The following is a 14,387-nucleotide window of genomic DNA, read 5'->3' on the forward strand; positions in this document are numbered from 1 at the left end:
AAGACATGGCTCTGTGAATAGATGCGCAACTCTCACATCACTAAGTAACCTTTATTTCCATCAATTCTTTTGAAGATCCATGTGTCCTTTTATATTTCAATGAAATTCTTTGATAATTTCTTTATCATACTGTCGTATATAGTTATAGACTTTAGCTTACTGGTAATACACATCGAAATAGAAGTAATACTAATGGAGCTAAAATCAGAATTCGCATTACTAGAAATAATTGTTTTTCCTTATTCCAAATGCTTTAAGTCACGTGATTTTTTTTGTTGTCCTATATATTCCATTCTTGAAACTAATATTTTTCTATGTGAATTTGGATAGACTATTAACAAAGCCCTTTATTGAATACTTATGCCAAGTCTATAGTTTAGCCAGTAAAACCCCAATTATTAGAACCATTGATTTTACGAGAGATAGACATTGGAACTATATGAAGATTTTGTGCGGCAAAGTTAGTTCTGCACGGCGACATGTAGATAGCGCTACCATCCCAAGACTTTGTTTAGAGTAATAATCCATTTGAAAATTTCTGTAACGTCCTCATTTCATTTAATTAATTCCAAGTGTTACTTATTTTCATTATTGTCAGATTTTACTCAAAATAACACGTTTAATAATTTTCTATGATATATTTTTATCACAATTTCTATCATTTGCTTCTATATATTAACGCGCTGCCAAATCGTTTCAAGCTACAACGAAACTTCACTAAATAGGTAAATATTTGGTTATGTGTGAACTACGAAGCCAAAACAACACTGTAAATTTGGTATCATAAGTCTTATACAGTAACAACTGAATATCGTAGATTAAAAAGTACTATCCCCTAATTTCCTTCTAGCTCAAAAGATAATATTTTAAAATGTTGAATTACTTGTCGAATATGTCCAATACACAATTTAGAAAATGTTCCAGTACATTCGACTCTCATTTAAATGTTGTAACTATAATTATTATATACATTACACATATACTAATCAAACATAACTTTCAAAGTGGGATTCACACTTACGCTCAGAATATACCTCAGGGCTGAAATACCCACGTTATTAATGTACCTATAGCACATACCATATGTAGCTTAATGTAGTAGAACTATGCCTAATAATAAGTTTTACACTAAATTTGTGTCACAATTCTGTCTATATCAAATTAAATGATGATTTGTAGATAGTTATTAATATATACATCGGATGCCTTCTACATCTTCTTTCTATACGAGGCACTAAATAGTTTAAAAACTTCCACATGCTAATGTAGTAAAATATTAATAATTGTTTCTAATACACAATACGAATTCGCATGTCCTATCACAACAATCATTAAATGACGATTATGCAGTGCAACTAAAATAGAAAATTGTTAATTTTAATCCTCTGCACATCAAATAGAATACAACGTCAAAGGAGCTAAACTTCTGCGTCACATCGGCAATGTTGAATAATCAAATGCTGCTTTGTTTTAATAACAGCATTGCATTGCCAGTTTTTAAAAATAATTTGTTTTACGGTTAGTGCTTTATTCTGTATACAATTCAATCCTTTTGACAAATAAAGGGTTTTAGTTCAAGGTTTTAACGCGTTAACAATTGTTTTCTTCTCGATTCAACTATTGTATTACACTCATATTAGATTAAAGTACTTGTATAATTATGTAAAACTGAATAAACTGCTCTACTTTTATCGCTTTCTTGTAAATTTTATAGTAACGTTATTTTATATATAAAGTAAATTGCAATTATTGTCTGCAAAAAAGATTTTTCTGTAACATTTTTGAGAATATAATTAATAACTACAATATTATCTGTAAAGAAAAAGTTGAAAATAGCCATACATTTAAGTTGTAGATTTCAATGGCTACACAGAAACCGATAAATTAGGAAAGCAAAACAAAAAGGCCCAATTATTATTTTACCCAGATACGAATTTTCAATGTGTATATTTAAAAAAAAATGTATTTTGTATTGAAGTAAATAATATAATCATAATGTTTACGTAAATGGTCAGATCAATCGATTTTCTTATGGACGCATACGTGACTTGGGATATGACAAGTCTATTTGGTTTATTAACCATTACATAGGAACTTAGTCTTGAATCCGAGCAACTAAACTAAAATCTCTCATCAAAATAAAAATTATATTTGGAATTCAAATTCAAGAACTCCTAACAATTTCAAAAGTTTGGGAACGATTCAAATAATATATTTGTAATTTGAAAGTAATTATATAATATATTATGATGTGATTACTATTCGATTTACTATTGTTATTAACATTAATACGATTATTTATATTATTAGTAATACATCCATTCATTTTTTACTATGGGAAAATTAGTTTACAGTAAGTGGAGGAATCCTATGCATGAAGCAATCTAAACATATTATGTTGTGCATGAGGTATATTGCACAAATTAATAGCCTCACCAAATATTTAGTTTTGGACTTAATAATAATCCTAATTGTGTTATTCAATAAATACATTAGATAAAAGTTTTAATACTACATCATGTATTTATTCTTTGGGAAGAATTGATAAGAAGTTGCACGCTTTAAGTTTTATAATTGTTTTAAATTGTCGGTACTGCAATGTCAAAATGTAAATTCGTAAGAAATAATCAATTACGTATTTTAAATTGGGAAAAAACCACAATATCAGTACACATTATTTCTATTCCTTTTTATTCTTTTCATGAATTCTAAGCAATTGAAAAGCGTAAAATCAACAAAACACAAGACCAACGAACAAATCCACCATTTCATGCATGTGACAAAGTATATTCAGGAGACCTCAACTACATGGGCGTGATCTATGACATATTCATCAGGTATTGTCAAGTGAGACCAATTTTACAATTTTGGATACAAAAGGCCTCACAGTAGTGTTCCGAGGTTGGCACTCCCTTGTGTTGGCGACACTGACACCGCACCACTCCCAGTGTCCATTGTTCCAGGATCTTCCACATAGTGTATGCGCACCACGCCACTCCTGACCCCACGTGCGTCCTCCTCTTGGCCCGCGAAGGCGGCGGGATGTCTCATTCTTCTGAGTCAGAGGCTACCTTTGACACCCGGATTCAACAGAGAATTGGTGGATATTGTAATTCTTAACCTGAAAGTAACCATAAGTTAAACTTCCTGCGTAATTGACACTACAAACGTGACAAAACAAATTACTTATTTTGTTTTAAGAAAGGCTTCATAATGCAAAGGCTGGATCGAATCCGTGCATAAGCAATCATCTACTTCGGTTTGGGTTTTAATTATTAATACATTGGGACAGAATCCTTACGCAATTCGTATTATGTTACCTTTTCTTAAATGTGATAGAGTAAATGGAAAAATATTCCATTCTTACTCGGAGTATTAGGATAAATTACTAGTACCAAAAAAACTATTAGTTTAGTTTCGATTCTGCATAAAACTTCTCTTCATTATTAAAATGTAATGTATGGAAATCTTGTGAACATTACTTAGGTGTACTGTTTGTTTGATGGGCAGATAGATACCCAGTGAGAAAGACGGAGGGGCTTGCAAACTGGCTTACAAGAAAGTAACCCAATGTATGTTTTAAATTTATTTATACTAATAGCTTTCATGGTATATTTTAAATAGTAATATCCTATATCAATACCAATCTATAGCCAGTTGCTATGTGTATAAATAATCATTTACTTCTTCATTGCGACCAGTATAAAATAAGTATTTCCAATTCAGCTCTACCAAAACTCGGTTTGTAACGATCAATCAATCAAGTCGTACGTTACCTGGCTCCAAGTCAGTTACATAATTGTCACCATAGAAACGATCGAACATTACAATAACAATCGGTACAGACCGGAAATGTCCGTTACACCGGCTCGTGGGGTAGGCCAACTTCCGTGTCAGGGTTGGGGGAGGGCCACAAATTACGTTTCGAGGGCTGGAGGGCGAGCGACTGCTGTCCAAACACAATTAGCAAACGGTTCCGTGTTTGACGAAACAGGAATCGGTCGATAATCCGCTCGGTCGGTAATGAAACCGTCAAATCTGCGGGTCAAACAAGGGAAACTGTATCAACATCCCGATTGACGCTTGGGATTTCTTTCTGATTCCTTCATACTTTAGTTTTAAAACTGGTGCTCACTGTTTTAATGGATTTCTAAAACATCAAATAACGTTCCTATTTATTATTATTTTCTACTATTCTGCAGACTAACTTATCTCAGATATGGTTTGTTCTTTGTTAAAACGAGGTGTTAAGAAACTGCATTGAATTACTCCCTTGGAAAGGTTGGAATGAATAACAAAGATTACACTTTGGCCTTTTGGGGTTTTATCAAAGTTAATTTATAAACTCACTAGTATATATGCATTGATTTCTGACCAAAAGATATAATTTGGTTACAATGTTATTTCTTACACCATATCAATAGTGTTCTCTACTTGGTAAACCGATGATCCGTTTCAGTAATTCCCAAATTAAAAGATATGACACTCAGTCAAATAAATATTTTTAACCATTTTGATTTAATTTTGTTTTAAAATTCTCAAAATATTAATGGTTTAACATAAATAAGTGTTAACTTAAATAAATAAATGAATTCTTTACTAAAAACCGATGGCATATAAACATAGATTGTCTTAGCCCATGTGAAAAACACATTATAATTAGCTTTAAAACTATCAGAAACAGGAAATAGGAGGGTTTGGCTACAGGTAGCTCATTATATTACTGTAGCCAACAGAAGCTTTTGGCGCTCCTCTCTTTATTGGCTATTCGCTGTAGATAAGAAGACACATAAATAATAAGGACCCGCCCTACTTAGCAACCCAGCCCAGACGTCTCGGACCCGTCCCTACCAATTTCGAGTGGCGACCACCAGTGTCTTGGATCTCGTCTTCTGTCATATAGCGCAGTCGGTCCCAATCTTACCCCAGCTGTCTGGCTCCCAGTCCATTAGGAACGGGTATGCACTACTGCAGACGATTCCATCATGGATTCAACAGTAGACATTGTAAACTAAAAAATACGTCGTTTTCTGGAAGGGATTATAAGCGGCAAATATTCTCACTAAAAGCTTTACGAACCTAATAGTTATCTTTCAGTCAAGCTAAGCCACTTCAAGTGCACATTTTAATTGCATTTCAAACCATTTTATTTAATCTAATAACCAATATAAACGTATATAAAACTAAGGAATCAAACAGAATAACGATTTAATCCCTAATTAATTAGTTTGAAAGTTGAAAGAAGCGGCATTACTTAACCTGAATAATTTACTAAGTCTTGATAGCCAGCAACAACCGTTCAAAGAGCGATAAATTATTCTTTACGATCGCGCTTAATTAAAAAAGGTTTATCATTAGTTCCTATTAATTTTACAAGTGTTCATTTTTGCTTAATTCCTCCGAGCGGTTCAACCTTTTCATCAATTCGTGTTCTTTGTAATCATATTAAATATTTATTAATCCTCCTCATTCCATTCGTAATGATTTTTCACACATTATATTAGAGTGCTATGTTATATAAAACATTTTTGGATGTCAAGATTTTAATTCTGTTGTACATAAATAAGGATGTATAAAATATAACAGGTATTATTCCAACCAATGTATTTTACAGACGTCTTCGCATCTTTTTGTCCTCTTTAAAGGTTACTCTTCGGTGGCTTCGACGAAACTCACTCCCGACTTAACACCACACTTCAGCGCGTCGTAAACTAGTTTTTACGCGTATTTTATAAGACGATTTGCGGCCAAGTGGGGGCATTAGCGAGGATCGGCGCGGCGGCTCGTCGATACCGCTGTATTTCATCGGTTAACTCCGCGCCCGTTGACAAGCAACAATCATCTTTACGACGTTCTGTTTACGGCTCATGTCCGCCTGCTCGCCGCGCACCTGAGAATCCACGGGGCGGATGGGTTTATGAGTCTTTGTGCAAGTTTTAGATCCGGTGGTCCTGGCCGGGCTTGACTACTGGGTGACCCTGCGCGACCAGGACGCACTCTGCAGGAAATGTATAGTGCACGACATTTGCCGCGCAGGAATTTCCCTCATACAGGAAATTAAATATTGCGCGAACTTTGCTGTCACAAAAACTATAATACTGGGAGACCTTGGCTACTACTGTATGTTTACAGCTGCCAAAACTTTATTCTTACAGGAATCTTTCTACTTATAGAAAGTTTCTTTTCTAGAAACGTTGCTGAAGGTTACTGCTGATGGTATGTTACTACTGCAGGAACTAAATTTTGATGAGGGACAGTTGAGATTATATAAGGAATATTGTTAAAGCTGCCAGTTTTTATATTTATTAAAATATCATAGGATCCCAGGGTTTCTCAAATCCCAAACTGACTATTCCCAGCGAGATGTAAGCATACGAATACCACTGCTTCAACCTGTTTGTAATAATTATGTTGTAATAAGCATAAGCGATACTAAACATTACGGAACAAACAATGGACACCACACGGGAAAGAAAATGAAAATACCAAATATGAAAGAGCACATTATCAAATTAATTTCTCAATGGCACACGGTATTAAGTAAGCAAGTAATGAAAACGTTGGAAAGAACTCTTCCTCCCTACATTAGTTTGAAAATAAATACTCTTTGTTCGCGTTCGCGGGAGAGCTACATTAATAAAACACTGTTTTGGTCAATGGCGAACTTCATGTTTGTTAATTTTAGAACATTTTCTCTGCTGTAAAACAAATACTGGATGTTTATTCTCGTTTACAAGTTCTATTTTGCTTGTTTTTGTTGGTTTTTTAATAGGGGAGAGATAAATGCAACGGGTGGAAGGGAGGTTTCAAAGGCTACAGTCAAGAGAATGAGGTTTTTAATTGGTTATGAATTAAAAGAAATTGCTGTACCTGTACTGATATGTGGCAGTATGCTTAAATTAGAAATACGATTTACTGCCACTTCTCGTATGTATACATATATGTATGTGTTATACATATATACATGGTAACGTTATACATGTGCTTATACTTCTCATACTGCCGAGGTAGTGTGAATACCCATAGCAATATTACCTTGTTATTTGAGTAAACGAGATCTTTGATGCGATACTAAAGCAAAATTAGGTAATAATTCTATAAACTATATAATTGTTATCGCACTCAAATTATTTAGGTATTAAAACAGTTTTGAAATATTCACTACCACAAAGAACACAGATTACAGTATAGTTTTTGAAAAATGTATTTCAAAACTATTTCTATAGCATTATTTATGATTCATTAATAAATGATTTTCTGTACCGCAATTCTATAGTATTTTTCTCCTCGCAAATTGAGCTTACAACAATTAAGGACAATAATGAATCATCACTACTATTAAAAGCAACCTGAAATTTCTAAGATTTTTTATAATTGATGTTTTACATTTTGCTATTTCAAAATTAAATATAATATAATTTATACGTACAATCAGTTAAATATGTTCAAATATTTACTAAACTTTCGTACAAGTTACTCGGTCTCTACCGACAAGGACAGTGCCGTAACACGTCACCTCGTTATATCTGCGGTCATAGAGTGACATAATGTATCAGATCCACCGCACTACAATGCAAGGCTGCAGTTTATATAATATCCACCGCACGATGGTTTATTTGCCGCAGCCCGGACAGGGACATTAATTAATTATTTGCTGTCACAGTTGGCAATATTGTTCCCACCCCACACCTCGCCATACAGTGCGATTTATTATTCCGCTTTATTGGCCCACGTGTGTATAACAAATGTTTCTACTTAATTAAACAATTAATTTCTCTAGCAGTAATGAAAAGAAAGCAGAGACAGTGTGGGGGTTAAAATTAGTTTATAAAATATTTCACGCCTCGTTAAAACAAGTTTGTTGGTGTTTCGTGTGTTTGTGCTGAACGTCACCACAGTAGTAAACATCGTCTGGTTAGACTCGTGTTCCGGGCCTTCCATGCACCGCAGTCTACCCCGTCGCTAAAATCACTTTATTGTTGACGGAAGGGACACAGCACATCCCCCCGAGTCTCGTCGCCCGGGGCGTTGTCACGTCCGCTACTGAGTTGACACCGTCTACAGGCCTCTTTCCCTTGAAATTGCCGCAATCTACAAAACTACCTCCTTCAGTTCGTCACCAAACGTGACACATGCATTCTGCAGCAAATGAGTCAGGGGGAAACGAGTTTAGTGACACGAACGCTGGCGTGTGCGCTTACGTGTTAAGTGCTCTGAGCGAGGTTGAAATGTGAACTCACAGTTTACGATGTGAAAACTGCTAATGGCTGAAGAAATCAGCCAGTGGTGTTCTAGAATCAGAAAGGGAACTAAGGTTTGTGGTTAGTAATAAAAGGAAATAATTACAAAAGCGCGAAAATAAATGTTAAATTAGTCTAAATAATGAGAACCTATATATAAGTTTTATTTAATGCAACTGGATCAATGGATCAACATGAAAATGGATCAATTTCTATAAACTTATATGGAGAACCATAAATATAATATCAAATGTTTTTCTATTTGATGACTCCATTAGAATAATTGAGTCAAGATATTACTATTAGTGGGTACAGAGTATTTTTTAAGTAATAACATTTAATTTTTCCTAGTAACATATTCAACGTTTTGAGCGCAATAGAGTAGAAACATCTAAGTTATGAGTTATCAGACTCAATCCGAAATACAAGAAAATTGGAAGTTACTTTAAGTCGTGAACTGATTACGAATTCTGATCACATTCTGGAGTGTTGGGTCGCGACTCTAACTTTGATTAAAGGATTGAATGATAAAACCCGTCGTTACGTGTGAAAACTAGGGCTAAGAACACAAAAAGTGCATTCCTGAGGATTGATGCCTGCACACCTGCTCTTGGCCTGTGCGTGCCATGTGGTGCGTGGTCGGCCAGAGAATCAAGGGATGAGCTGTGAAATTGCCTGGCCGAGGCCTAATAATCCTTCACCCCTTCACCTTCAATCCTGTGATACATGTCCTTCGAGCCGCCGGCCGAACCCCAGGGTCGCGCATTACTCAGGCATTCTCATTACTTTTTCATTTTTCATCAGCTAAGTTCTTGGACGATGAGTCACTTTTGTAATCCGATAAAGGGATTACAGCGTCTGTACATCTCTAATAGGACAGTACATTCCACTGGTGAGAGGTGGTAATGGTATAGAAGAGAGTGTGTCAATCACTCATTAACGAAGTGTGTTATATTGTTTTATCAAGATATTTTGAATCCAAAATTGAGATGGAATTAAAAAGGCACATCATAGTCTGTCGTCATTATACTTTCTCTTGATTTCTTTTGATGAATTAGTTTATTACGGTAATCTTATTTTTCACTTTACACTTTGACTTGGAAACTTTATCTGATTATTAAAAGCTACTTAAATTTCTCAGGTTTCAATATCTCCCTTCGTGCTGTATTCCGAAAACCGCAATATTGCTGTAAACTCCAAGATTATTTAATTTATAAAGATAAAGTAGATCTCCAGGTTGTCAACATTAATTTCTCGTAGACTTTATTTTTTCAGTTCCTGCATTGAGATGAACCAAATCTTAATCGTTTATTCTAACCCTTAAGAGTCTTTTTCTTCATTACTATCACCATCATCATTAACAACCCAGTCTCCTACCCGTAGTCTTTACTTCGTAAAAAACATCACAGCCTATCTATCAAAGACCAAAGTCAGATCCCAAAAGGGTGACCGGGCTCTACGAGCTTTCGGATCCCAAAAAGGGTCAAAGACAAAAGTCTGATTTGCAAAATGTGGTACTTTGGCAAGGCGATGCGGATGTTATTGTTTACATTTTACCATCCACATCCTGTCCTAAGGTGTGTGTGTGTGTGTGTGTGTGTGTGTGTGTGTGTGTGTGTGTGTGTGTGTGTGTGTGTGTGTGTTGCAGCGAAAATTTGCTGCTTCTACGCACGAACTTCTTAGCTTAAGAGATGAATCGAAGTCTAAACAGAAAATCCGCAAATATGTCAAGAGCGTTAGCTCAAAGAATAAGTTTCCATTTACACGCAATTCAAAAGCGTTTTGGCCGTCACGGAGTAACGTATCCCAAAAGGGTGACCGGGCTCTACGAGCTTTCGGATCTCAAAACGGTAACCGATCTCTTTGTAACAAAGCCTTTTCGTCTGGACAAAGTATCTTGCAAAATGGGATCACAGGGATCCCAAACTTCGCCATGCTGATGAGTTCCGAAAATAGAACGAAAACAGGACCAAACGCAAACTGGGTCATAAGTGATTGTCCCATTTTCAACACTTTGTCCAGACGACAAGGCTTTCTCACAAAGAGATCGGTAACCCTTTAGGGATCCGAAAGCTCGTAGAGCCCGGTCACCTTTTTGGGATCTGTTACTCCTTCACGGCCAAAACGCTTTTGGATTGCGTGTCAATGGAAACTTATTCTTTGAGCTAACGCTCTTGACATATTTGCGGATTTTCTGTTTCGACTTCGATTCGTCTCTTCAGATAAGGGGTTCGTGCGTAGAAACAGCAGATTTTCGCTGCAACACACACACACCTTATGACAGGACGTGGATGGTAAAACTTAAACAATAACACTGCCTATTTATTGTGCTTCTTATATCTCTATTATTTCTATTCTTACAGTTTAGCCCTATTTTTTTCTTATGTTATATCTTTTTTATACAAGTTTAACAAACATTATATTCTTTGTTAATATATTTGTTATGATATTTTTTAAAAGGAAACATTATTATTGCTACAAACATGTAAAACGGTCTACACTCGTCAAAAAAGGATACTAACAACATTATTGTCACCAATAGTTAGAGATAATCGGGCAGCGAACAAGACCTTAATTGAAGGAAAGTACGTCTTATAGAATTTTAATGGACACGCGGCCATTTGATATTACCATTAGTTATTGCTATTCCAGACAGACGACGCCTGGTGAACTATTGCGGGCCGGTAATTGGCCATGACTCGAGAATTAGATGTCCTGATGATATTTCCGAGTCTCGACGAGTTTTTGTCACGGCCCGCGGCCGCAAGATGGCAGGCGCTACCCGCAATTAAACCGCGTGCCATCCATCTCTGGAAAGGTCAACGCTGCGCTCTCAAAGATGCGCGCTAATATAACATGCACACAGAGCGGCGAAGGGCAGTGCTAGGCCAAATTAACAAAACCATGGAGTAGGGCTGGAAGTGATTAGTTTTGAGATTATTTCTATAAATGGCAGTTACATCAATAACCTGATCGTGGATGAGAATGAAGATTACGTCATAATCGTCACCCATGTCTCATGAAGGTAGTTGGCTCTCATAAAGATCGGCAGGTTGGCTGAAACCTATCGTTCCATGTTTTAGAAGTACATTTTAATTTTCCTAGCATTAACTCGGAATAGGTACTTAAAGCAAATTACTTATTCACTGCATTGATTAAAAAGCAAAGTACTAAGAGTAAATATTGTTAATGCGTGTGAAGCTGTAGTCCAGAAATAATGTATAACAAATATTCAGGCAAAAACCCGCTAATATTTGTTCTTGCGTGAAAATCCAGTGCTCTACATGAAATACTAGTCCAGGCCTTTTCTTAGGTGATAAGCTGAAACCATTCAGCTACAAGGTACGGCTAAGTTTGAGGAGGTATAATAGATTTTATAAATTTAGGCATTTTACTATAAAATTATTAAGAATGAAAGTGTGAACATGAGATTAGTAAGATTTTTTTATTTCCAAAACATTTGTTAAGTAAAAAATCGATTGAACTACCAAATAGCAATAATTGTATAAATAGGTGTTTCGGTTATTATCTCTACTAATAAAACAAGTGAAAATAGATACACCCATTAACAAGATCAGTGGTTCACAGATTTACTTTTTCGCTTAATGTTTTAAATTAATGTATCACAGTTAAACACTTCATGACCATACTACGCAAAACATTTTTGGTCGTATTTTCTAAACTAGGACATCATTTTAAGCACATTAGAAAATTTCAGAAATTTTACTTTTAAAAATATAGGTTTTATGCACCACAATAAAAACTAAGCATAAGTCTCAGACAGCTATAATGTCATTTAAAATTTAGGTATAAATACATCATTTCTAGACCCATTATAAAGTCTTACCGTTGGTTATACAAGTTACACAAATTGTTTTGTATTAGCAAAACCACAGGTCTTTCTTAGGAAGCCAAGTTGTCTTTTTAATAATGAAGCCAACAAAGCAGTTTTATTCTTTTTTATGCAATAGTAAACGTTGATCTCACATTTTATAAAAGATTTGTTATTGCATAAAGGGTGCTTAGACATTAGGCTGTCCTCCGTGAAGATCGATCAATGTCCGACACTGTCATGACAGACTGACTACTGGAGGTGGTATGGGTTTTGTTAGCTACCATAGCACGTTGTCATAGAACTCTCTATCAATTCTTGTTGCCAATGTTGCAGGTTACCCTTGCTTAGAAATATATGTCACCAGTTTTCATTTTATACAGACTCTGCCATTCTTAAATCAAGAAGGTCGAAGAGACTTGAACCTTTTAAGAGAAGATAAATTTTTATGAAGCTTAAAATTTATGGAAATAATCCATAATACAGTGCACGAATTGCATTTTCTTGAGTATTCAGTGATTGTTCATATATAGCCTATTGTGTGGTACTTGGCACGAACTGCACTAGACAGTTTTTTACTTTGGTGCCAGGAGACCCATTTGTGGCACAAACACATTTTCATTCATGGTTTTCAAAATGGTTATATACAGTAACATAATTATACAAACATACTGGAAGGTATTTTACAAAATTTCCTTTATGGCACGAATTTATAAAAGAGGAAGCTTTCTCTTAAAGAGGTAAAAAACATAAAAATATTTAATAACTTTAAAAACTACAGTGTAACTAATAATAATAATATTCTCTATTGCGTGAAACAATTACAATATTGCATGGCATGCGTCAACGTAACTATATAAAGTACATAATTACTTCAGATAAATGATGTTGGACAAGGTAAATACAAACAATACAATACGATTCTTGTATGTATCAGAACCGGGGATTTCGTGGTTGTTAATTTCAAAAATTTTCAACCCAGCGGCCCATCATGAGTTGAGTAAAATGCCTTTGACATAAGACAATTTTTTAGTCAAGATTTGAAATTTTTTGTATCATTAAGTTGTTTGATGCCTTAAGGGAGCCTATTGATTAGTCCGACTCCAACTTGAGATGGTAAGCGTTCGAAAGCTGCCGTTCTGTGCTGTTCGACTCGAAAGTTATTCCTGCCTCTAGTCCCATATTGGTGGACATCCCTACCCCGCACCAACTCGCATTTAAGTCGGCAGTACAAGGCCAACTTAATAATAACTGGGCCATAACTGAGATTAGGACCATCACTGAACTGAAAGAGTTGAAAAATAAAACGCCAGAGTACTTTGAGTGTTGAGTGTTCAGGTCTCATAAGGGAATGTGCCACAGAGGGACCAATATGACCAATGTACGACATTGATCAATAGGTTTGAGTAGATAAATAAATACATGTTATACCATATACGGCACTCTGCTCGTTAAAAGATAAAGTGGTTAAAATGAATAATGTTCAAAAACCTAATTAATTCGACTTTATATAGTGATTTTGCAGAATCTCTAAGTAGAATCAGTGGGTTTTGTATAATCTATATTACGTTCTATCGATCTGTAGCCTTCGCGTATGTTCTAAAAATAGTTTCCAATAAAATATCTTGGATTGAAACACATGAAACCGATTATTTAAGTTCACTATAAAACCAACAACCGATTGGGAATTCTTGTTTAGAACTACAAAGCAAATAGTAAAGGAGATGAGTTTCTATTTACTTTAGCAAGGTGAACCGTAGTTTAGTATGTCTAGTGACCTCATTGAAGAGCTAGTCACAGCTTCTTTACTCTGACCAGAACCAACGGTTTAAAGTTCAACTCCTCTCCCGTATTACTTTTATGTATTTAACGTGTAATCAAATATGCCACTGATCAAATTACCATTGGTTAAGTCACCTTATTAAGTACTACAACATTAATTAACATTTAAAATTATTTGAATTTAGTTTTCATAACATTAGTTTTATAAATCTTGTTCCTTGGATGGTGATGGTCACCCTTATCATGGCTCCATACATGTTATAATTATTTGGCTACCAATTCCCAACTACAAGGTAGGAGTATCCCACACTACATGTCACATAACAGGAAAATTTCAAGTCAATTTGATATGAATATGAAATATATATATCAATATGATTGTACCCTGTTTACAAATTTACATATTCTAATATTTTCCTCTTGTCAAAATGGTTACCCATAAGACCATTGTAAAACTTTCCTCTAACTCAGTTTAGTAAGGAATAATATTCCCATCATCAAAGTAATATGCACCATCATCGAACTCAACACTA

At 35.1% G+C, this 14,387-nt stretch overlaps 1 long non-coding RNA gene across 1 annotated transcript in view; it reads right to left on the reverse strand.

The window, feature by feature from the left end:
- Positions 1–2,687: 2,687 nt before the first annotated feature.
- Positions 2,688–14,387, reverse strand: part of LOC124361459 — a 98,629-nt gene continuing 86,929 nt past the window's right edge. The window contains exon 2 of the long non-coding RNA XR_006922303.1: positions 2,688–3,121. This is a non-coding gene — a long non-coding RNA (uncharacterized LOC124361459). The remainder of the gene's footprint in view (positions 3,122–14,387) is intronic.

Source organism: Homalodisca vitripennis, chromosome 4, assembly GCF_021130785.1.
Source record: "Homalodisca vitripennis isolate AUS2020 chromosome 4, UT_GWSS_2.1, whole genome shotgun sequence".
NCBI lineage: Eukaryota > Metazoa > Arthropoda > Insecta > Hemiptera > Cicadellidae > Homalodisca > Homalodisca vitripennis.